The sequence below is a fragment of the Triturus cristatus genome, chromosome 3_2 (assembly GCF_964204655.1).
Source record: "Triturus cristatus chromosome 3_2, aTriCri1.1, whole genome shotgun sequence".
In the NCBI taxonomy this organism is placed as follows: domain Eukaryota; kingdom Metazoa; phylum Chordata; class Amphibia; order Caudata; family Salamandridae; genus Triturus; species Triturus cristatus.
Genome location: NC_140584.1, coordinates 299,209,898 through 299,230,462, shown reverse-complemented (window position 1 = coordinate 299,230,462; position 20,565 = coordinate 299,209,898). Strand labels below are relative to the sequence as shown.

Here is a 20,565-nt window from a genome sequence, read left to right as displayed (position 1 = left end):
TAATTCAAAACTGAGCAGTCAGCATTTTAGATTAAATGCGGCAAAATATATTCACATGAGCTTGACTATTGACACTCAGGAGATTGGTGAAGCAGTTGTTTCCTATTTGGGTAAAACTGCATATTTTATTTGAATGTAGGACCGTGAAATATTGTTAAATTAATTGCAAACAGCGAAAGCCACTTTTGAGTGAATTCATTTATTCACCTGTAACCGGTATCTTTGTACACATGACGACACTTGCAACATTTTGAACTAACTGCAAGCAGACCACTTGACATCTAGGAAGATGAACAGAGCTTGTTAATACCAAAGCTCTAGCTCCACATTCGTTCTTGTTAATGGAGGCCTTTAGATTGCTTGCACATTTTCAGCTTCCAAGGACTGTTCTCATCTTGGTCCTTGATCTTGGCTGAAAAGTTACTGTTCTTTTCATAATGACCCATTTTCTTCTTGGTATTCCACAATGTGAAAGAATAAAGGGTTAAATGATAAGAAAAGTGCCATTCTTCTCAACTACAAACAATGTGCTATGCTAAACCAGGGGCATCAAAATGGACCTCAATTTGCTTTGGTAATTAAAACTGTGAGGCAAACTTTAAGGGTAAACATCAACATCAAAAGACATCTGCTCCAGCTTTTGTAGTATATATAACCTTTTCCATGTTTGTATAACTTACCCAATATGTTGTAAAATTCCTTTTATCATGAGGTCGCTGCTTCATTCAAAAGCAGCCTAAAGCTCAAAATATTTTGCTGTGAGGTGTCCAGCCATTAATTCACACTTCCAACCTCCGAGCTGATCAGCTGTACTTGCTTTTAGCGGTGGGCTAGCAGTGGCCTACCAAGAGACAGATTGTCCCCCTGCTTCTAAGACCTATCAAAAAATACCTTGGGATAGCCTTATCTCACATGCAAACAATGATATTTCTTTCTACAGTTTTTGCATCCTCAGATTGCATGCTACCTCAAAGGTCTACTCTTTGTTCCTAAAATATTGCATGAAAGTGTTGACCTTGATTTAAAACACCCGACTATAACCTCTTTCTTTTTCTTTGAATGGCCCTCTCCTTACTTTCCATCCTCTGGATGCCTCCTCTCATCTACTAATCCCATCAACCTTTTGCATGAGGTACCACACCACTCTGTAATGATCACAACCAACTTCTATTAATTTAACCCATCACAAAGACAGACTGGAGTAAATGCATGAAATGGTTTTCTGAGACAACAAGACTAATCTCAATAATTAAAAAAAAGCCACTGGACTAACCACTTACCGTGAGTTCTTGACCAGCGTGCTGGCCAGCATAAGTCGCTTCAACGACTCATCAGGGGTGGCAGCCACTATATAAAAGCAATTTCAATTAAACCCCAATGGATGGGTGCCTAGCCTAAGAACAAGATAGGCTTGGTTCAAATGTATGGCTCCTTGGCTCAGGAGTCTAATATCTTAATTGTCCAACTTCCAATTCGTATGATATTATCAGCCCTGACAATAAGGATGAGCACAGGGGGCAGTGCACAGGTTGTATCTTATCACTTCAAACAGAGCAATCAAACAGAACTCATACAATGCAGTTTAGAGAAAGGGTGGAGGGCAAAAAGATCTTTCAGTAGAAAACTTTATCATAGGGATACCTAATATTCCTGAAGCCACTGAGGTTAGCAGCATAACATTTTTTAGAAATTAGTTATTACAAGATACTGTACTAAAGGGTGAGTCATCTGTAGTCCTCCTTCATGAGATAAATTGGGTGCATTGAGACAAAATTCAGAAGAAATCCAAACAGTCAGAAGCCGTGACAGATGCTAGCAAAGTGACTAATATATTCAGTTAAGGAACTGATATCGACTACTGCATTAAAAACAAAACTCTTCATTATCAGACATTGAATTTCACAATTCTTTCTGATATTAGCAGGGAAGCAGACTCGCTACTAGGAACTGGGGTCGAGATTCTAGAACAAAGAGATCAGGGCAACACACTACAAATGAAATTTGTAACATTGTTAAAAGTCATGTGGTGAAACAAAATGTGAAAATGCCTGCAACTGGAAGAGACAGATGAGTTAAACTAGAACATTTGAGCAGAGTTAACGGAAAAGCAGTTGCTCCGGATGGTATTTCATCTGAATTACTGAAACAACTAGCTGACCAACTCACTTCAATATTGTCAAACTTATTCAACAGTATTTTTATGGGAGGAAATATCCCTGAGCCACAATGGGTTAAACAATAAAATAAAATGTGGCTTAAATCACTGATGAACGCACCAATTAAGGACCTTTTTTTCTTGCATGCCAGTCGTATTAGTTTCAATCCTAAATCTGGAAAGGATCACATGCTGTGTAGGGCTACACACATATTTCCTTAATTAATAATAATTTTAAATATTACACAGGGATCTTGGTGAGCAGGTTTAATTAACTGCTACATTTCTAAGTACATTAGAACAAAAAATGCTTTGGACCTACTAGATAGCTGATTGAACTGATCTACAGACTAACTGAATCAATTAATTTAGATGTAGCTAACTGTGTACTGATGAAAGTCTACAATCTTGATGTAACTAAAGTTTTTGACCGATAAAATAAGAACTTTTTAGGGCAAGATTGAAAAGCTGTCGAAAAAGGGGCGATGTATCACCCCGACCGGACGCACAGCATACATTAAGCATAACTCTGACGCCATAATATCCATTTTCATCATTTTTATTCGAATTTCTTCCAACTTGAACATTTTCATCCTTAGTTCTTATTGTCACATGAGAGACAACTTATGTGCCTAATGCAGATGGAGATATAGGGTTAACGGAGGTGGTTACGAAAAGGAGGAGGGTGAATATAGAGCACAGGTGTTAAAAGCACAGATTTAGGAAAGCTTGCAGTACGTGGAGGCTTGTATTTCAACTGTGAGGCGTTTATGGAAGCTGATTTAGAAGGTAAAGGTCCGGGGCGACTTAGCTATTGGGCAACAACTTGTTTATGAAGGGGTGTCACGTAAATGTATTGGGATGCAAGTTTAAGGGTTTGAAATGTGGGAACTGGAGAGGTGGTTTTGGCCATCAACTTAGGGGTAGCTCCAGGGTTACTTTTAGCGGGAAAAACGTCAATTTATACAAGGTAAAAACAGTACAATTCAGCGTAGATATTAATGCGTTATATTGATTTAAATGCACGTTTTGACAACAATGTTTTTAAATTGTAGAGTACCCCTGACGAAGGGCCGGAAATAGGTCCGAAATGCATTGGGTTATTTGGATCAATGAATGGGCATCACTTATGTACCGCACTACAGTATAAGGCCAGGCCTGGCATGTCTGCAGTTGATAAGGATTTAAAAAACATAAGTTGTCTCTCATGTGACAATAAGAACTAAGGATGAAAATGTTCAAGTTGGAAGAAATTCGAAACAAAATGATACAAATGGATATTATGGCGTCAGAGTTATGCTTAATGTATGCTGTGCATCCGGTCGGGGTGATGCATCACCCTTTTTCGACAGGTTCAATTATCCACGTGGTTTAGGGCAGACCACCTTTTCCGGGCTTGCACGCAATCAAATTCTAAATGGAATAAGAGTTCAGGACAAAAAGAAGATAAAGAAGGTGTGCACGCTGTCAAACCCCTCTTTTTTGCAACATTGAAAAGCTTCAGGTTTGGTGAAACAATGATTAGGGCCATAACCAAATGATAAGCAATTCCACATGCAAATATCTCTATCATGGGGATTTGACAAATATATTCTAGATAGCTTGGGGTACACCAAGGATTCTGTTTTTTGATTCAATGAGTTAAAACAAGCAGTCCATAACATTAACATTTAAAGACATAGCACTAACTATACAATGCGTTTGTATAAACAGATCATGCTTGTACAACTGTGGTGTTTTGATCCAAATGTAAAACATCACATAAACAGGAATAAATGTAGTTTGTTTCATAATAGGAGCTTTCAAGTTTTTTTGTCAAAAGAATTTGAATGTCCATCAGTGTCTTGAGTGCGTCATTTGCTTTGTATTTTCAAATTGACATGGCTGGGTTGAAAGAAATGGTCAATGTTTTGAAACTTGAAGGACACAGTTTTTTTTTTCATTTCCAAATAAAAAGCAGATTTTATTAAAGGTGGTGCAAATTAACAGGAATGTCCAGCATGGACTTATCACTAAATACACAACCCTAGTGTAAAATAATTGCATTAACAAGCATTTGCAAAGCAATAGGTCTCACATTTGCGAGATTTTGAGGTATTGGCATTGTAAATAACAATGTCTTTTACCCATGTTTTTTGTTTTTTGAGTTGTATGCAAAAATAGACAATATTTGCTTGTGCAGTGTACTTGTGTTTACCACAAGTTTGTGGTATATAAATTATGATTGTAAATGCATCCATGCAAACACTTACCTGTACATAGGCACATTGAAGATATAGATACATACACAAGCACATACATGTCTATTTACATATTTACAGATATGCATACATATATGAGCATAAACTAATATGCATGCCTACATACACAAATACATACATTTATAAATACAGAAGACATGAATGCATATAGTCGATGTCTGCATTACGGCATGCCTTGCAGAGCAGTGCGTGCATTTCCCAGGCTTGACCTAAAAAAACATTATGTACCTCTCGCTCACTGCAGTCGGTTCCAAATGCAGAAAAACGTAATTACGCGTGTATAGAACTTAGCAGGGTAAAACCTCTCCCAGCTGTTGCTGAGTGAGTGGGCATAGATAAAGGAATTAGACATGGAGATGCAGTTTCTCGAAGACACATAAAATGAGTAGACGTTTTTGAACAGGAAACATAAAGTCTTGTAGGGATGGACAAACCGATACAAAGGGGTGAGCGGTCGTAATCCCTTTAGCAAACTTTTGTGAAAGTAACGCCCATCTTAGTATGGACTGTTTTCATGATAGTCAGGGCACGAGCAAGAAAACAAAAGTCAAGAAATCCTGTTTTTGGATAATATTAGAGCCAGATCAACAAAATCAAGAAAACAAAATTAATTGGGCTTTTTACAATACGTTAGTATTGTAAATAACATATAATAATTACATAAATTCCTGTAGCATACTGGATTTCAAAAATCCCATAAAATGTTTGGAACCGGCTTATACTTGGTGTAATTTCGAAGTTCTTAAAATCGTTTTTAAAAGAAAAGACAAACCAATAGCTTAATTACCAGTTAGCCACCCAGTTCCTTTGCAAGAACCTGTCCACCGAAGCCCTTCTTTTATGTCTACAGACAGAACAGCCTGGAATGTTCACCGTCCCTTTTTAGGTCTCGCCTGAGCCAGCACATGCGCTGCTCTGGCGAGACATTTAGTGAATGGGCTTTTAAAAGCCCAACCACAGCTTTTTCGGTGGCATGGAGTGTGCGGTTACACGCACAAGCACGAGCGGAGGCGCCATCTGGCTTTCCTCTCTCGTCATGGTGCGCGCGCGATCACTTTAACTTTTGCCGCTCGCATCGCTCGTGGACTTCAAGCCTCCCGCGCGATCACTTGCCATGTTTTTTTTAAAACTTGCAGCGCGAGGCGCGTGTTTGTTTACTCTTGGCCCCTCCCCCCCGCCGGTCGCTGTCTCCCCCCCACCCCTGTGTCTCAATACCCTGCGGTAAGAGGGGCCAGTCACGAGCTTTCAGGCTCCACTTTCATCCTCGTCTCAGTTAATTATTCGGTGGTCACTGATAAAAAGCCGACACTGTTAAAAATTAATCATGCTGCATTTAAAAATGTTGCAAAACTGAGACTGCTGAAATACATCTTCTACCTTCATTGTATGAAAGCACCACAGGTCAATGTCCTTAAAAAGTTGTTTACATTCTAATTTAAAAACTGGGTCAAAATTCATGCTTTACGAAATCAGGGTTATGCACAGATAATCCCGACCAATCACCATGAACATTTCAGATGCTGAAATCAATCTATATGCCAAAGTAAATGTGGAACTTTAGAACATACCTGATACGCCTAATCCCTTATTGCGAGACTCGACTTTGCCGAATCACCCCAACAGGGAGTATACGTCCCATAATGCCTCAGTGTGTTAACCTGTATTTTGATGAATGGCTCCGCCAGTTTGTAGCACCTGGAAGTTCACAGGCACACTGAAATTGACGGCGTTATTTTGGTAAATGTCACGGCACATACAGGAGTTCAATAATATGTAGCTTAGAGGCATCTGAAAATTCTTGTACACTTAATCATAAATCATGCTACATTTAAACCATGGCAAGAGAGAAACTTGCTGAAATACAACAATTTGCTTCATTTCACGAAGGCCCCAACGTTCACAGTCCGTAAAGACTTGTTTGCATACTAATTAACATATTAGGTTAACAATCATGTTCTTCGTTATTGGTGTTTGACACGGAACGATCAGAGACTTTCAAAGATAAACACCATTGCCGTTTCAGATGATGAAAAGCATTTGGTAAGCCAGAGTAATTAAGAGACTCACTCAGCGCCACAACGGCATCACTCAGCGCCACAACAGCATCACTCAGGGCTACCACAGCATCACTCAGGGCTACCACTGCATCACTCAGGGCTACCACTGCATCACTCAGGGCTACCACTGCATCACTCAGCATCACCACAGTATCACTCAGGGCCACCAAAGCATCACTCAGGGCCACCAAAGCATCACTCAGGGCCACCACAGCATCACTCAGGGCCACCACAGCATCACTCAGCACCACCACAGCATCACTCAGCACCACCACAGCATCACTCAGCACCACCACAGCATCACTCAGCACCACCACAGCGTCACTCAGCACCACCACAGCGTCACTCAGCACCACCACAGCGTCACTCAGCACCACCACAGCGTCACTCAGCACCACCACAGCGTCACTCAGTGCCACAACAATATCAATCAGCACCATCACAGCATCACTCAGCACCACATCAATATCACTCAGCATCGCCTTTACACTAGTACATCACCACATCATCATCACTCAGCGACACAACAGCATCACTCAGCGACACAACAGCATCACTCAGCGACACAACAGCATCACTCAGCGACACAACAGCATCACTCAGCACTACCACAGCATCACTCAGCGCTACCACAGCATCACTCAGCGCTACCACAGCATCACTCAGCGCTACCACAGCATCACCACAACATCACTCAGCGTCACCACAGCATCACTCAGCGTCACCACAGCATCACTCATCGTCACCACAGCATCACTCAGCGCCACCACAGCATCACTCAGCGCCACCACAGCATCACTCAGCGCCACCACAGCATCACTCAGCGCCACCACAGCATCACTCAGCGCCACCACAGCATCACTCAGCGCCACCACAGCATCACTCAGCGCCACCACAGCGTCACTCAGTGCCACAACAATATCAATCAGCACCATCACAGCATCACTCAGCACCACATCAATATCACTCAGCATCGCCTTTACACTAGTACATCACCACATCATCATCACTCAGCGACACAACAGCATCACTCAGCGACACAACAGCATCACTCAGCGACACAACAGCATCACTCAGCGACACAACAGCATCACTCAGCACTACCACAGCATCACTCAGCGCTACCACAGCATCACTCAGCGCTACCACAGCATCACTCAGCGCTACCACAGCATCACCACAACATCACTCAGCGTCACCACAGCATCACTCAGCGTCACCACAGCATCACTCATCGTCACCACAGCATCACTCAGCGCCACCACAGCATCACTCAGCGCCACCACAGCATCACTCAGCGCCACCACAGCATCACTCAGCGCCACCACAGCATCACTCAGCGCCACCACAGCATCACTCAGCGCCACCACAGCATCACTCAGCGCCACCACAGCATCACTCAGCGCCACCACTGCATCACTCAAGGCCACCACTGCATCACTCAAGGCCACCACTGCATCACTCAAGGCCACCACTGCATCACTCAGCGTCACCACATTATCACTCAGCGCCACCACAGCATCACTCAGCACCACAACAGCATCGCTCAGCGCCACAACAGCATCGCTCAGCGCCATCACAGCATCACTCAGCGCCAAGACAATATCACTCAGCACCACCACAGCATCACTCAGCACAACATCAGTATCACTCAGCATCGCCTTTGCACTAGTACACCACCACGTCATCATCACTCAGCAAGACCTGAGTATCATTCAGCATCACCTCAGCATCGTCTCTGCACCAATCACCACCACCACCACCTCAGCATCACTCAGCACCACCTCAGCCTGCTCTCGGAATCTAGTGTTATAATACAGGTACTAGTTTCCAACCTTCACCCTCCGATTGTTTATGCCCCCTCAAAAAACTGCTTTAACAAACAACCATTGGAATAGGCAGAAACAAGTTGCCAGCATTGCAAGATCAAAAGAAAACTGAGGAAATTTGTTATTGTAAATGCTTTTTTTAATATGGTCTTTCAGTTGTACACAATGCCTTCTTGGTCATATATAAGGTAACAAAAAGGCTTTGGACACTTTTTTATTATAACTTTTCAGCATGCTGCACAGCAGCGACACTTCTCAACAGCACAGCTTGAAGACATTGGCAAAGTCAATAGCTCTGGCTAAACACTTATAAGGCCCCAAAGGCGAGACCTATTAGCTATGCCAATGCTTGTTCCTTCATGCATTTAGGGTCATGGCTGAGGAGTACCTAAAAATGTTGCTAAACAGATGTGATCCCCATTGAAGGGCAAAAGCACCCTTTCCAGGACTGGGGAGCTTCGCGTGACGCATTAACGCCGGGTGTGTGAGGTATGGATGTGCACGTCGTAATAGAGGAGAAGGGCAGGGACTAAAGAGTAAAGAAAGGGATGTGTAGGAGGAGAAAATGACTACGTGCTCTACATGAAACGCGGCTACCAACGCAATTATTACTACTGCTTGCCAGTAATGCTATTTGTTCTTTTTTTCCTCTATCTGTATTAACATTGAGGGGACACCGCCCTCATCGTGGGTGTTGACTTATTATGTATGGTTTTAGATTATGAAATTATTGGTTCTATATGTCTCTGCTCTTTATCATTTGTAAAGCGCTCTGATACCCGCAAGGGTCATGTTCGCGCTATATAAAACCTTTCAAATAAAATAAATAAAGCACGGTGGCAGTCGCACTGATTATAATAAAAATGTACTGCATTGAAAACGGAAGCGCAGTGTCCCTGAAGCGGGTGTCGTGCTGATGCACAAGCCAGAGGTAGATCCAAACAAAGCAAATTGTGCACGAAGGAATGTAAATTTAAAAAAGTGTAAGACCACATGCAGCTGGGGCAGTCTGCTAAGAGGGTGCAAAACATCAAAGGGCAGGAACGAATGGAAAAGATGGAAGGTGCTTCCAGCCACAGTCTAGATTACCGCATGCCTCACAGAGCAGCGCATGCGCTGTCCAGACAAGACCTAAAAAGCAATAAAAGCAGGACAGTTAGGCGACACAGCAAAGAATGGACCAGTCAGAATTTGCTTAAAACAGGTCTATGAGGTTGGAAACGAGAGACAACTGGGAGGAGTACTCTAGGCTAGTAAATTCCTGAAGTACAAAGGTGAATAGGCATCTATACAGTGAAACTATATACATTTGTACAAAGATACACTAGCTTGGAGGAAGGGACGATGGTGACTGACTTCTGCAATTCTGGCCAAAGCTTTGCTCCCATGTTGCTGCTACAACAATGGTTATTACTATACAGTGTGAAGGAGTATTTGTGATTTTATTCCTTTACCACTGCAAAAAACAACAAATAACCAGGACATCCCCATAATTATGCTCAGTGTTTTTTGATTTTTTACAGATTTGAATCACTAAAGCCGCATCAGAGAGAAACTTTGCGATTCAACTTGTAAACACTTACATCTTGCCTGAATCTTGTCCATATATTCCTGTGCAATATAATGTTAGTAATCAAGTACATAACTCACAATGTATCAATAATTTTGATAAAATATTAATGTTTGGTGATTTTCATGGCCGGTAAACCAGAGGACTTAGGGTTGGACCTTTACATATTTCCAAGCACCACAATCTTGCTTTCAAACTTGGCAAGTAGGAAAAAGGGATTTCAGGAGAATTATGAATCTACTATTGTATAAATGAACAATAGCTTCTCCTCAAGGAGGTCCAGCACTTCCTCTAGGAGACGATCCCGCCACCTGCCTATTAGATATTTTTTCGCTGAGAGTAACAAGTTGCTGTCACGTTATTAAGTGCTATTGACTTGTATTGAGAAAAAAAATACATATTCGGGTCACATTTTCTATTAATTTTAGCTCTACGCTCCAACTAACCGTTTTTTAGCAAATGGTCTGGTCAACTGAAATGACAATTGTCTTTGCTGCCTGTTATTTTGCATTAAAATCTAGTTGCACTGTAGGCTTTCCGATATGTTCGGTTCTATATTTAACAGGTAGAGTATGCGGTGGTTGGAATGCCTAAAAGCACAGAAGGCAGGGGAGTACTTGACTGAACTTAATAAAATGACCCCAAGTGCCAGAGATAAAAGAGAATATTTCTCAAGGAGAACTAGGGTGGAGAACAGCCCGGTGCCAGACCCGGGCAAATTCACTAAAAGCATGAGTGCGAATCAAACCAAAATTTTAGGTAAAAGGCTAAGAGTGTATACCGTTTGTCTGTTACTTAATCACATGGCTTACAATATTTGTGGCTAAATGTATTGTCAAACAGATGGAGTGTGCAATTGTCGTCTGAGTAGGAGACGGCAAGAGATTCAAAGGAAAATGGTTGGGAAGGTAGAACTGGAGGGTAGTCCAGGGAAAAAAGGAACACGTGTAGGAGTGTGAACCCAAGATATAGAGCGAGTGGGTTCTGTAAGCAGTGTGGTAGCAGGGATGATAGGCTGGAGTACCGGAACACGAAACACAGATCCTTGAAGGATGAACGTGTTTAAGAAAGACCTCTGGTCTAGACACTCAGCTCCTTCAGGAGTACCTCTGGGTGTTGACTGAAGGGTCATAATATGCAAGGCAATGAGATTTAGGTGCGAGTGAGCAATACCTTCCCTCGCTGCATCCTTCCACAAGATTAATTAGCAGAATTGCACTTGAGAGAACCCCATCCCGCTTTCCGCTTCCTCCACTATCTGCCTCAATGGGATAAGTTGCAGGAACAAGTACAACAGACCCTTTACCAGAGCATGAGTGGATTATAAGGAATCGGGGTGGGGTGGTGCACAATCTACACATAGCTGCCCACACTATTGTACCTACAATATGGTAAACGTGCAAATATTTCTGAGTTAGTGTGGGACTCAGAAATGAGCATATGAAGAAGCCCTTTCCAGAACTTAGTACCTTTCATATAAAGAGGTTAGCTAATTTACAGAAGTAAAAGGGGTGAGAGGTACTGAGACCTGAGAGGATTGTGGCAGCCTTCTCAAGCAATCCCTGATTAAATTCGTTGGTTTTCTTTGATAACCAACTTTATTGATTTTGTGAGAGACCAACAAAAGAAGACAAAAGACCAGCAGCTTGTGCAGACATCAGCACATAGCAAAAACATGGTGTCATTATAACATCATACATGACTCTGGTAGTCAAGGGAAAAGCAGTGCAACACCCACCATAGAATACGGTTGCCCAATGAGAGCGTCAATCTTCTATCACCCCCACCCATTTGCCCCACATTTTGCGATACTTCTTTGGGCATCCTCTGGCCTCATACAAGGGCTGTTCCTGCACAGCGCACCAATCCACCCCCCAGCGCCATCGTGTCATGGTGGGAGCAGTCGAGTTCAGCCAGTTTGCCACAATGTTCCTATAGGCCACCATCATGGCCATATTCAGAAAGAGTTTGTCAGCTCTGGAGCCGTCCATCCCCTGGTGATTCCCAGGAGTACATTCATTGGACGGTGAGGAATTTCCCAGCCCAGGACCTCAGTAAGCTCCCCTAGCACTGATTCCCAGTAGCTAGTGACTACGGAGCAAAGCCATACCATGTTGTAAAAATCAGCTTGTGGGTGGTTGCAGCGGGTACAGGATGCATCGGGTCTGAGCCCAGCGCGGTGGAGGTGCAGCGGTGTAAGGTAGGCGGCGCGGAGGTAGTATATTTGGACTAAGCGGAGCCTCGTCGAGGTTGTGATTATTTGGGGGGCCATGAGCGCGTCCCTCCAATCGTCATCCACCAAGGACCCAAGCCATCCCTCCCACCTGTCTCTGAGCCGGAATAGTGTGTTGGGGGTCTTGTTTGTGAGGGAGTGATAGATATGGAAGAACCCCCTTTCCCCAGGTTGCCCGTCATGATTTGGGCATCGTGCGGGCTGTATTCGGGTAAAGAGGTGCCCTCTGAGATGTGAGAGAGATGGGCGTGGCACAACTGCAAGTAGCGATAAAACTGTGAAGTGTGGAGGGAGTACCGGTTTTTCAAGTCCTGAAAGGTGCATAAGTGGTCTCCCCCCAGACGTCCCCCAATTGTGAAACCCCAATGAAGTCCCATGCTCAAAAGCCAGATAGGTTGGCGACCTCCCAGAGCCAGGCGCCCTGCCAAAGTGGGTTCAAATTAGTTTTTATCTATACCGATGACGAATGATATCCAGAAACGTGTCTAGAGATATACTGCACCAACTTTGGCGTAATGCTCCAGTAAATATTCAAGTAAGCATTTACCATGAACTGCATTTACCATAATGCTAAGGGGTGAACTGTGCTGGGAGGTGAAGCGTGTGTGCTCCCAACCCCCTTCATTTTGAAAAAGCTCCCTTGAGTGATTGAGATGACAAGCTTTTGGTGATGCACCTGCGTGCCAGTGAGAGGTACTGAGACCTGAAAGGATTGTGGCAGCCTTCTCAAGCCACCCCTGATTAAATTTGTTTTTATCTCTACTGATGACAAATGATATCCAGAAACAAGTGTCTAGAGATTTACAACACTAACCTGCACCAACTTTGGTGAAATACTCCAGTAAATATTCAAGTAAGCATTTACCATGAACTGCATTTACCATAATGCTAAGGGGTGAACTGTGCTGGCAGGTGAACCGGTGTGTTCCCAACCCCCTTAATTCACAGAAGTAGCTGAAAGACCCTAAGGCTAGAATAGATGCCAAACATTGGCCTCTCTTAATACAATGCAATTTGGAGGCACACAAGCAAAAACATGAATCCAAATCCGGAGTGCGAAACATATTCAGGAGAAACTGGAATATCAAATTAGCCACCTAAGGGACAGAGTTATTGCTTGTGTTGCAACTGCTTAGTCTCCTTGCTATTTTCCTAGATCACTGAACCGCAAAAGAAAAAGGACAGCAAAAACAATAGGGAGGCGCATTTGTCGCAAATGTTCCTCATGCCAGACGATGGGGTTGTGGTTGCAGCTGATAAAGTACCCAGAAATTGAGCAGCACATGTAGGACTACTGGCTGCTGGCAAACACGAAAAAGGTAAGGTGCAAATGGGTGATGCAGTGCAATTGGAATTGGTTTGCAGCAAAGGGAAGGCTGATTCCAAAACTGTGGATAATGCACACCCTGCCTTAGGGCTCAAGATCGGTAAGAGCGAAGCACCATATCCTCTCTCAAAAGCTTGATGCAAACCACAGGACGGATGTCTAAACAGCCTCCCACTTCTCCCTATCTAGGTGATGTTGATGATGAGTCCAACTTCTTCCACCTGTCCCTCTTTGGGGGACTATCCAGTAGTCAAGGGTAGTGTTGTGGTCCATGTTGCTTGGATCCCCTCTGATCAAATTACCATATAGAAGCAATTCACTAGCACTCAAGAAAATCGAAAACAGTTTAGAGAAACATTACAGATTGTTTTGAGGTGTATACACCCAACTGGGAAGATGTAAATCAGTTATTGAGATTGGTAGTGCGGAGTGAAAAAAGACTAAACCAAAATATTAAATTGTAAGCAGAATAAGGGTGAGTCTCTGGCCAATTATTTGGAAAGGCTTAAGGAAGTGCTTGAAAGGTACTTTGGAATTATCCATCCAACGGAGATGGCTCAGGAAGCTATTGGGGCTGCTTTTGTGCAGGGATTGTTATCGAATGATAAGAATCAATTGATGACTAAGACTAGATATATGAAGGATTCTTTTTGCACTTCCTAAATAGCGATTCTCAGGAAATCGCTATTTAAGAAATGCATATTAGTATGTACATACCCTGTGATTCCCTAATAGCGATTCCTACAGAGTAGAAATCGCTATTAGGAAACCGATATTATGAAATCCTAAACCATTCGTTCCTATGGGCCTGAAGGCCCATAAATATGAATGGTTTGTATTTCCTAAATTGTGATTTCCTAATAGGAAATCGAAATTTAGGAAATCCAAACCCAAGGGTGCCTATGGCCTTAAGGCCCCCCTGGAGTCACCCCTCAATTCGTAGTGCACATGTAGGTGCACATATGCCTTAGGAGCATATGTGCTCTTCATATCACATTAAAAATGCCTATAATTTTGCACATGGATACCATCGACTCAGAGTCAATGGTAATAGCATTTCCTAAATGTCCAATTTGCATTTAGGAAATGCTCTGTACATGTGCTTTGGGAATTGCAAGTATGTAATCCCTATTTGCGGTTCCAAAATCGCGGTCACAATTTGTGATTACTACCAGGTAAATAATCGCAAATTGCGACCGATTTTTGGCCTCTGTACGTATGAAAAAGTAATTTCGCATTTCTCAATAGGCCGAAATTGTGTCCTGTTAAGAAATGCTAAATGGCGTTGTACATCTGGCCCTATATGTATAGGACGGCAGACTTAGAAACTAGCTCAATTAATGACCGTCACTAACCACTGTCGTGTCACAGGAGAAAAAGAAAATGCTGCGATGCCAGGTTAAACAACAACTCGAGGTCTGGTAGTCCCAGACCCCTTTATGTGGAGTCTAGGTTGCGAATTTTCCATGCCACTAGTAAACTATCTAGTTCCATACAGGTACTTCACAGAATCAAACATTATGAGTTCTGAGGTATGTATAAACACCTTGGGCGCAGAACCATTTTTGCCAGAGAAATTCTACCTGCCACAGATAGAGGCAATGTTTGCCAAGATGCCACAGTGGCTCACCGACCCGTCAGTACTTCGCCAAACCCCTGCAGCTCCTGCATAAGGAGCGGCACTGAGACCTCAGGCTGTTGCAGGTAAATGAGGGCCTCGTCTGCGTATAAGGAGACTAAGTGATCTGTCGTCCCACTGGTATCAACCATCTCCCCAACGTGGCCTGTAAGCGAATTACTACGGACTCCACTGCCAGGGCAAAGAGTAGTGGTGAGAGCGGGCAACCCTTTCTAGTGCCCCGCACCATGTTTCAAAAATCTGTTTATATAGCTGCCGGCCTGACTCTCCCGGAGGGGTTCGCAGAAAGCAAGGAGACCCACCTGACAAATACGGGGTCGAATTCCATCTGCTTCAGCAGCGCCCGTAAGTAGTCCTAATCCAGGGTGTCAAAGACCTTTTCAATATCCAAGGCAATCAAGGCTCCCTCTGTATCCGAACCCCACATGGAGTGCATGACATGGGTATATCTACAGATATTCATGAGTGTACTGCGTTACAGGATATACCTGCATTGATCATCATGGATCAAGCAGGGGATAACTGTCTTGAATGGGTTAGCCAGGGTCTTCGCTAGCACTTTAACATTAGTGTTGATAATGACAACGACCCATATGAGCCCGTATGTGCCGGGTCTTGATCTAGTTTGGACAACATGAATATGAGAGCCTCCTGCACGGACTTCGGTATTCTGCCTATCAATCGGACTTCCTGAAATATCTCCAAGAACCTATCCATGAGTAAGTTTGAGTAGCTCTGGAAGAACTCCGATGGAAGACAATCCATGCCTGGTGTTTTGCAGTGGGATATACCCTTAATGGCCTCTTTCAATTCTTCAGAGAAGAGGTCCGCATCTAAGGAGGCCACATGGTTTCTATTTAGTTGTGGAAGAAGAATCTGACTGAGGAACTCTGTTCTGGTGATATCGCTGTGAGCACCCGACCTCATAAAGAGTAGATAGGCACTGATGTAATTTGTGGTTAACTGTGGCTGGTGTGATCACCAAGTTTCTTGCGGTGCACTTGCCAGGCCAAACGCTCAAGTGTTGTGTTTTATTTTTTACATTTCCCTGAGCACAAAAAGCAAATGAGACCAGCCCTGCAATGACTATCAAACCCCAGCCAATAATTGAACAGTGTGCACTAATAAACACAGAAGTTACATTCTAAAGCTAAATCTTCTCCAGTGCTGTAGTCAGAGAATATTCCGAAAATGCCACAGATATTCAGCATGCCTCACCCTCAAAAAGTGAAGCAGAATTGGAGAGTTTCTTGGGATGACAAATTACTGCAGCAGGTTCTTAACCAACCTGATGAAACCTCTCCAAACCTCTGACAGCTCCATGGTTTGGGTGAAACTCAAGAACAAGCATTCCAATCCATCAAAGACGCATTTCCACATAGTTCAATGTGATTTAACGATGGGATACTCAAATGCCACCAGAAACAAAGAACTAATAATGGATGCCAGACGAGTAGGGTTTGGAGCAGTGCTGATGCAGGAAAAAGTCAGGGACAAGTGAAAACCTATTGTTATTGCAGCTGAGCTCTGTCTGAAACAGAGCAAGATAATCATAGATGAAATAGGAGGCACTAGCAGTTAAATGGCACTGCATGCACCTCCACGTATACCACAATGGACAGCGCTTCAAAGAGATTACTAACCATAAGCCTCACCTACCACTGTCCGCAGAGACAACTTGTTATCCACCTCCATTGAAAAGTGGTCACTCCAGCTCCAAAAAGAAGATTCTCGATGGCCTACAAACCTGCGGGCAGCAACCCAGATGATTATCCCTTAAGATACCCTTGACAAATGGACTTAGGTGCCTACTCCATCTTCAATCTGATGCAGATGACCATGTAAACCATGTGACTCAAAATGCGTGACCCAAAGCTTCATCTTTATCACCCAAAACAGTTTCGAAGCGTGTCTGTCAGCGGTGTTTCAGTGAATGTGTTTGAGTAATCTCCAGTGCAAAACGAGCAAAACACAAGTGCTGGTTTTTCGATTGAAGCCGTCCCACCCCAGCCCCCCTTGGGGTGGTGAACTTTGGCCTAGCTCTGCTCCATCTCCTCCGACTCCTGCCTCCACAGTTCGGAATCTCGGAGTGAAATTCGATAACAACTTGCCCTTCAAACCACAGGTGGAAAGTGTAGTTGGGATCTGTTTTGGCCTTGTTCATTTCCAGAGGAAATTTTTGTTCCTGCTTCTGGCTCCTTGTCAAAAGATGGTAGTCCACGTCCTCATAACATCTCAGCTGGAATATGTCAGTGCATTATACTGGGGCCTCCTTCTCTACCAACTCAAGAGACTCTGGTTGGTACAGAATGCTGCAGCCCGGCTCCTGCTTAACTTCCATTGGAACACCTCTATACAGGCCCATCTCAAGGAGTTGCACTGGCTGCTTTTTCAGGAGCGTGTGAAGTTCAAGGAATTTGCGTTAGCTCATAGAGCTTTCTATGGCTTAGGTCCCAACTATTTAACCAAGAGACTTACCCACTATCACCCATCTAGAACGTTACATTCTGCTGATGCATTGGCTGCTGTGGGCTAGAATGCCCTTCCCTTGCACCTTTGTGTTACTAAGGACGTTGGTTCTTTTAAGCGCGGCTTAAAAACTTGGCTATGTGACTGTGCCTTCTAATTAATGCTCCTCTCTGTTAGATCAGTTGTCGACTAACCTGTAGCACCGGCACACTATATAGAGTAGCCATGCACTTTACAAGTGCCATTTAATTTGATTTTGATGAGGGAAGTGTTTACATATTGTGCACAGGAAACACCCATTCGCAGCTATTGTCGTATGGTTTATAGTGCGTAGAGGTGTTAAAGACAGGCAAGCAGCTTGTGGTTTTAAGTAAGCTTGTAGGTTTGAGCTGCTCTGCAGGTCCCTTTTTGGTATTTCTTCTAATCATAATCCATGTATCTGGTTGCTGCACTGGGTTGTCCATTCAGACATATTGCTGAAGGTTTATGATCCTGAGCAGACATAGCCTGGAGGGAGAAATCCACTGGAAGTGACTTTGCTACTATCATCTCATATCGGCTTGTCATTGTGAGATGTCGAGAAGGGGGTCACAGTATGTTGCGTGTAGAGAACTGCAGTGGTGGACTAAATTATAATACCTATTGGCTAGCAACATGTGGCAAATTATTCCATGACTGTTCAGTTGTGATAAGTGGTTTATTGCTTTGGACTGGTAGAATACTGGGTGATGGACATGACCCATAGCAATTCTGTCTGATGTGAGAGTGAGAGTGTCAAGCAGTATAAAGAAATTATTATGCAGCCTGTATGAACTATAATCGTCTGTTTGACCGCTAAGTGTTATGGTATTACTACTAGCCAGAAGATTTGTACATGAACTGACATCACTCTATAATTGACGTAGCACCACCTAAGCTTATTATAAGAATATTGCAACTCACCTCTGTGTTCCATGCGCAAACAAAACAACTCGACCTACAGCTTCAAACTGTCATACAGTCATGGACTCTGCAGGAAACAAATGAGGGAGATCCAGCCAGATCCCAGATCCCACAGATATTATTGAGCCTGATCCTAGCTGGCCCCCGTGAAATATGCTGAATTTCTCCAGTGGTAATTTGCCAACACAGGGAAATATTGAGCATTACGCTGTCTGCTTAACGTTCGGCAGCAACATCCGAGGGGGGCTTATTTTCACTTTCAGGTGGGCCCGAAATAAAGGCCTTATTTAAAGGTTCGTCAGCCCTTCTTTGTTTGAGTATCATTATGGCCGAGTGCTATCTGGAACCTAACATCTATATGCTAAATAATTGGAAGGAAACAAAGGCACGCAGCGTGTTATTACTGCAGATGTACTTAAGAGAAAGTGAGTTGGAGGTAGGTTCTTTACTTTAACACCCATATGTAAGAGATATGCATGCTTTGCAAAAATGTCAGATGTATCACTGTATGAGTAATTACACAAATAACCATTTAAAGAGCACTATTTTTTTATTATTATTTTATAGTGCTACTCCTCCCCATTTCAGGTGTCGGAGAACTTTACATCACATGCACACATTATACAGGGACAATAAATCATACAAGTGTGTAAATCAATGTGCAGGATGTCACATATCGCCCTTACTGGTAGACATTATTATGGGTGCATGACTGAGAGAAATACAAAATCAGGATAAGATTTAAAAGTTAAAGCAGTGGTTGGGGGTTATCTGGACTAATAAGACTTTAACACTACTCAAGGGAACCCCTTTACCAACCTTAGAATAACAACAGATTGATGAAATAACACAGTTATATAAACCCAGTCCTTGCAGTTTGCATGCAGGTCCTTGATGGCGGTTCATAGCTCACTGCGCGACATTAGGATTGCAGATTACAACTTTCAAGTAAAAAAGGATCTCTGTGTCAAAAGCAGTAGCCCACTTACCTAACTACCTTAAACACAAATCTGTCAGATGCAGGTGTGCTTTGCAAGAGACACATTAACCCTCTACGCTACTTTAGGAGTGAAAACTGTGACTAGACAAAACACAGATCTCTCCAGAAAATGCATTAACCAAGTTATTTTACCATATTTATTGACCGCTGAAATTTGCGGGGCTCACAAAGAACTCTGCAGCAGGTGTCTTAACCCCATACTTTAAAATGCAGCCTGTTTGTGAGCAATTAAGTAAGCCAGAACAGCCTTAAGGTTACCTTCTTTTTCCCAATTTATTTGGGGAAGCGTTTTAAAAAACATAAATGCATAAGTTAACAGTCAGACTCGGTTTTTCATGACTCCGACTCTCGTAACTCCACCTCGTTTCCGCTGTCACACCTAGCCCGACAATGTATGGGTTCCCGGACTACCGTATGGACTGCCTCGTTGAATTGCACCATAATTATGTTGTACACTTTGGGGTACTTATCCCATATTTTACGTATGATTCTTAGACATGCCAAAAAAAAGTTGTTATAGCGTCTCAGACAGGTATATCAACAAGAGTGAGGAAGGTGCAAGATGAAGATTTTGCCAAGATACTTTTATTCGTTCAATTAATAATCTACAGACCTAAAATAACAAAAGTAAAACGTACTTGCAAAATGTAACCGGCACCTACGTCCGCTTTCAGCAACAAGATAGCCTGGAACGTAAGAGCTATGGGTGTAGCCTGAGACGCACGGTTTTAGAACACAAACACCACAATACCACATGAAAAAAAATAAAACATAAGTCAACTGTCATCGTACTTCCGGGTCAGACCGCCGAGTTCAAGAGAACAGCACACAAATATGGACACCATCTTGGAATGGAAAAGTTCTCAGATTTGTTCTGTTAAAATTAACCTAAAACAAAACTGTTCTGACGAAACGCTTCCATTATCAGCAATTTAATGATTTGAATGAAGCAGTTATTCATGGAAGTAGTGTTCGGGGCCAGGCAAAAAAAAAAAATGAATGCATAAACTTAAAAAACCTTCGGGTTTCCTTTCAGAGTTTCGAAACATATTTTCACTTTATATAGTTTCTAATGCTAGGAAA

General features: G+C 43.0%; 1 protein-coding gene across 1 annotated transcript in view; it reads right to left on the bottom strand.

The window, feature by feature from the left end:
- The window catches only part of LOC146857201 (uncharacterized), a 215,697-nt gene extending 195,437 nt beyond the window's left edge, over positions 1-20,260 (bottom strand). The window contains exon 1 of the mRNA XM_085647684.1: positions 20,121-20,260. The gene's annotated coding sequence lies outside the window, so the exon portion shown is untranslated. The remainder of the gene's footprint in view (positions 1-20,120) is intronic.
- Between the last annotated feature and the right edge of the window lie 305 nt (positions 20,261-20,565).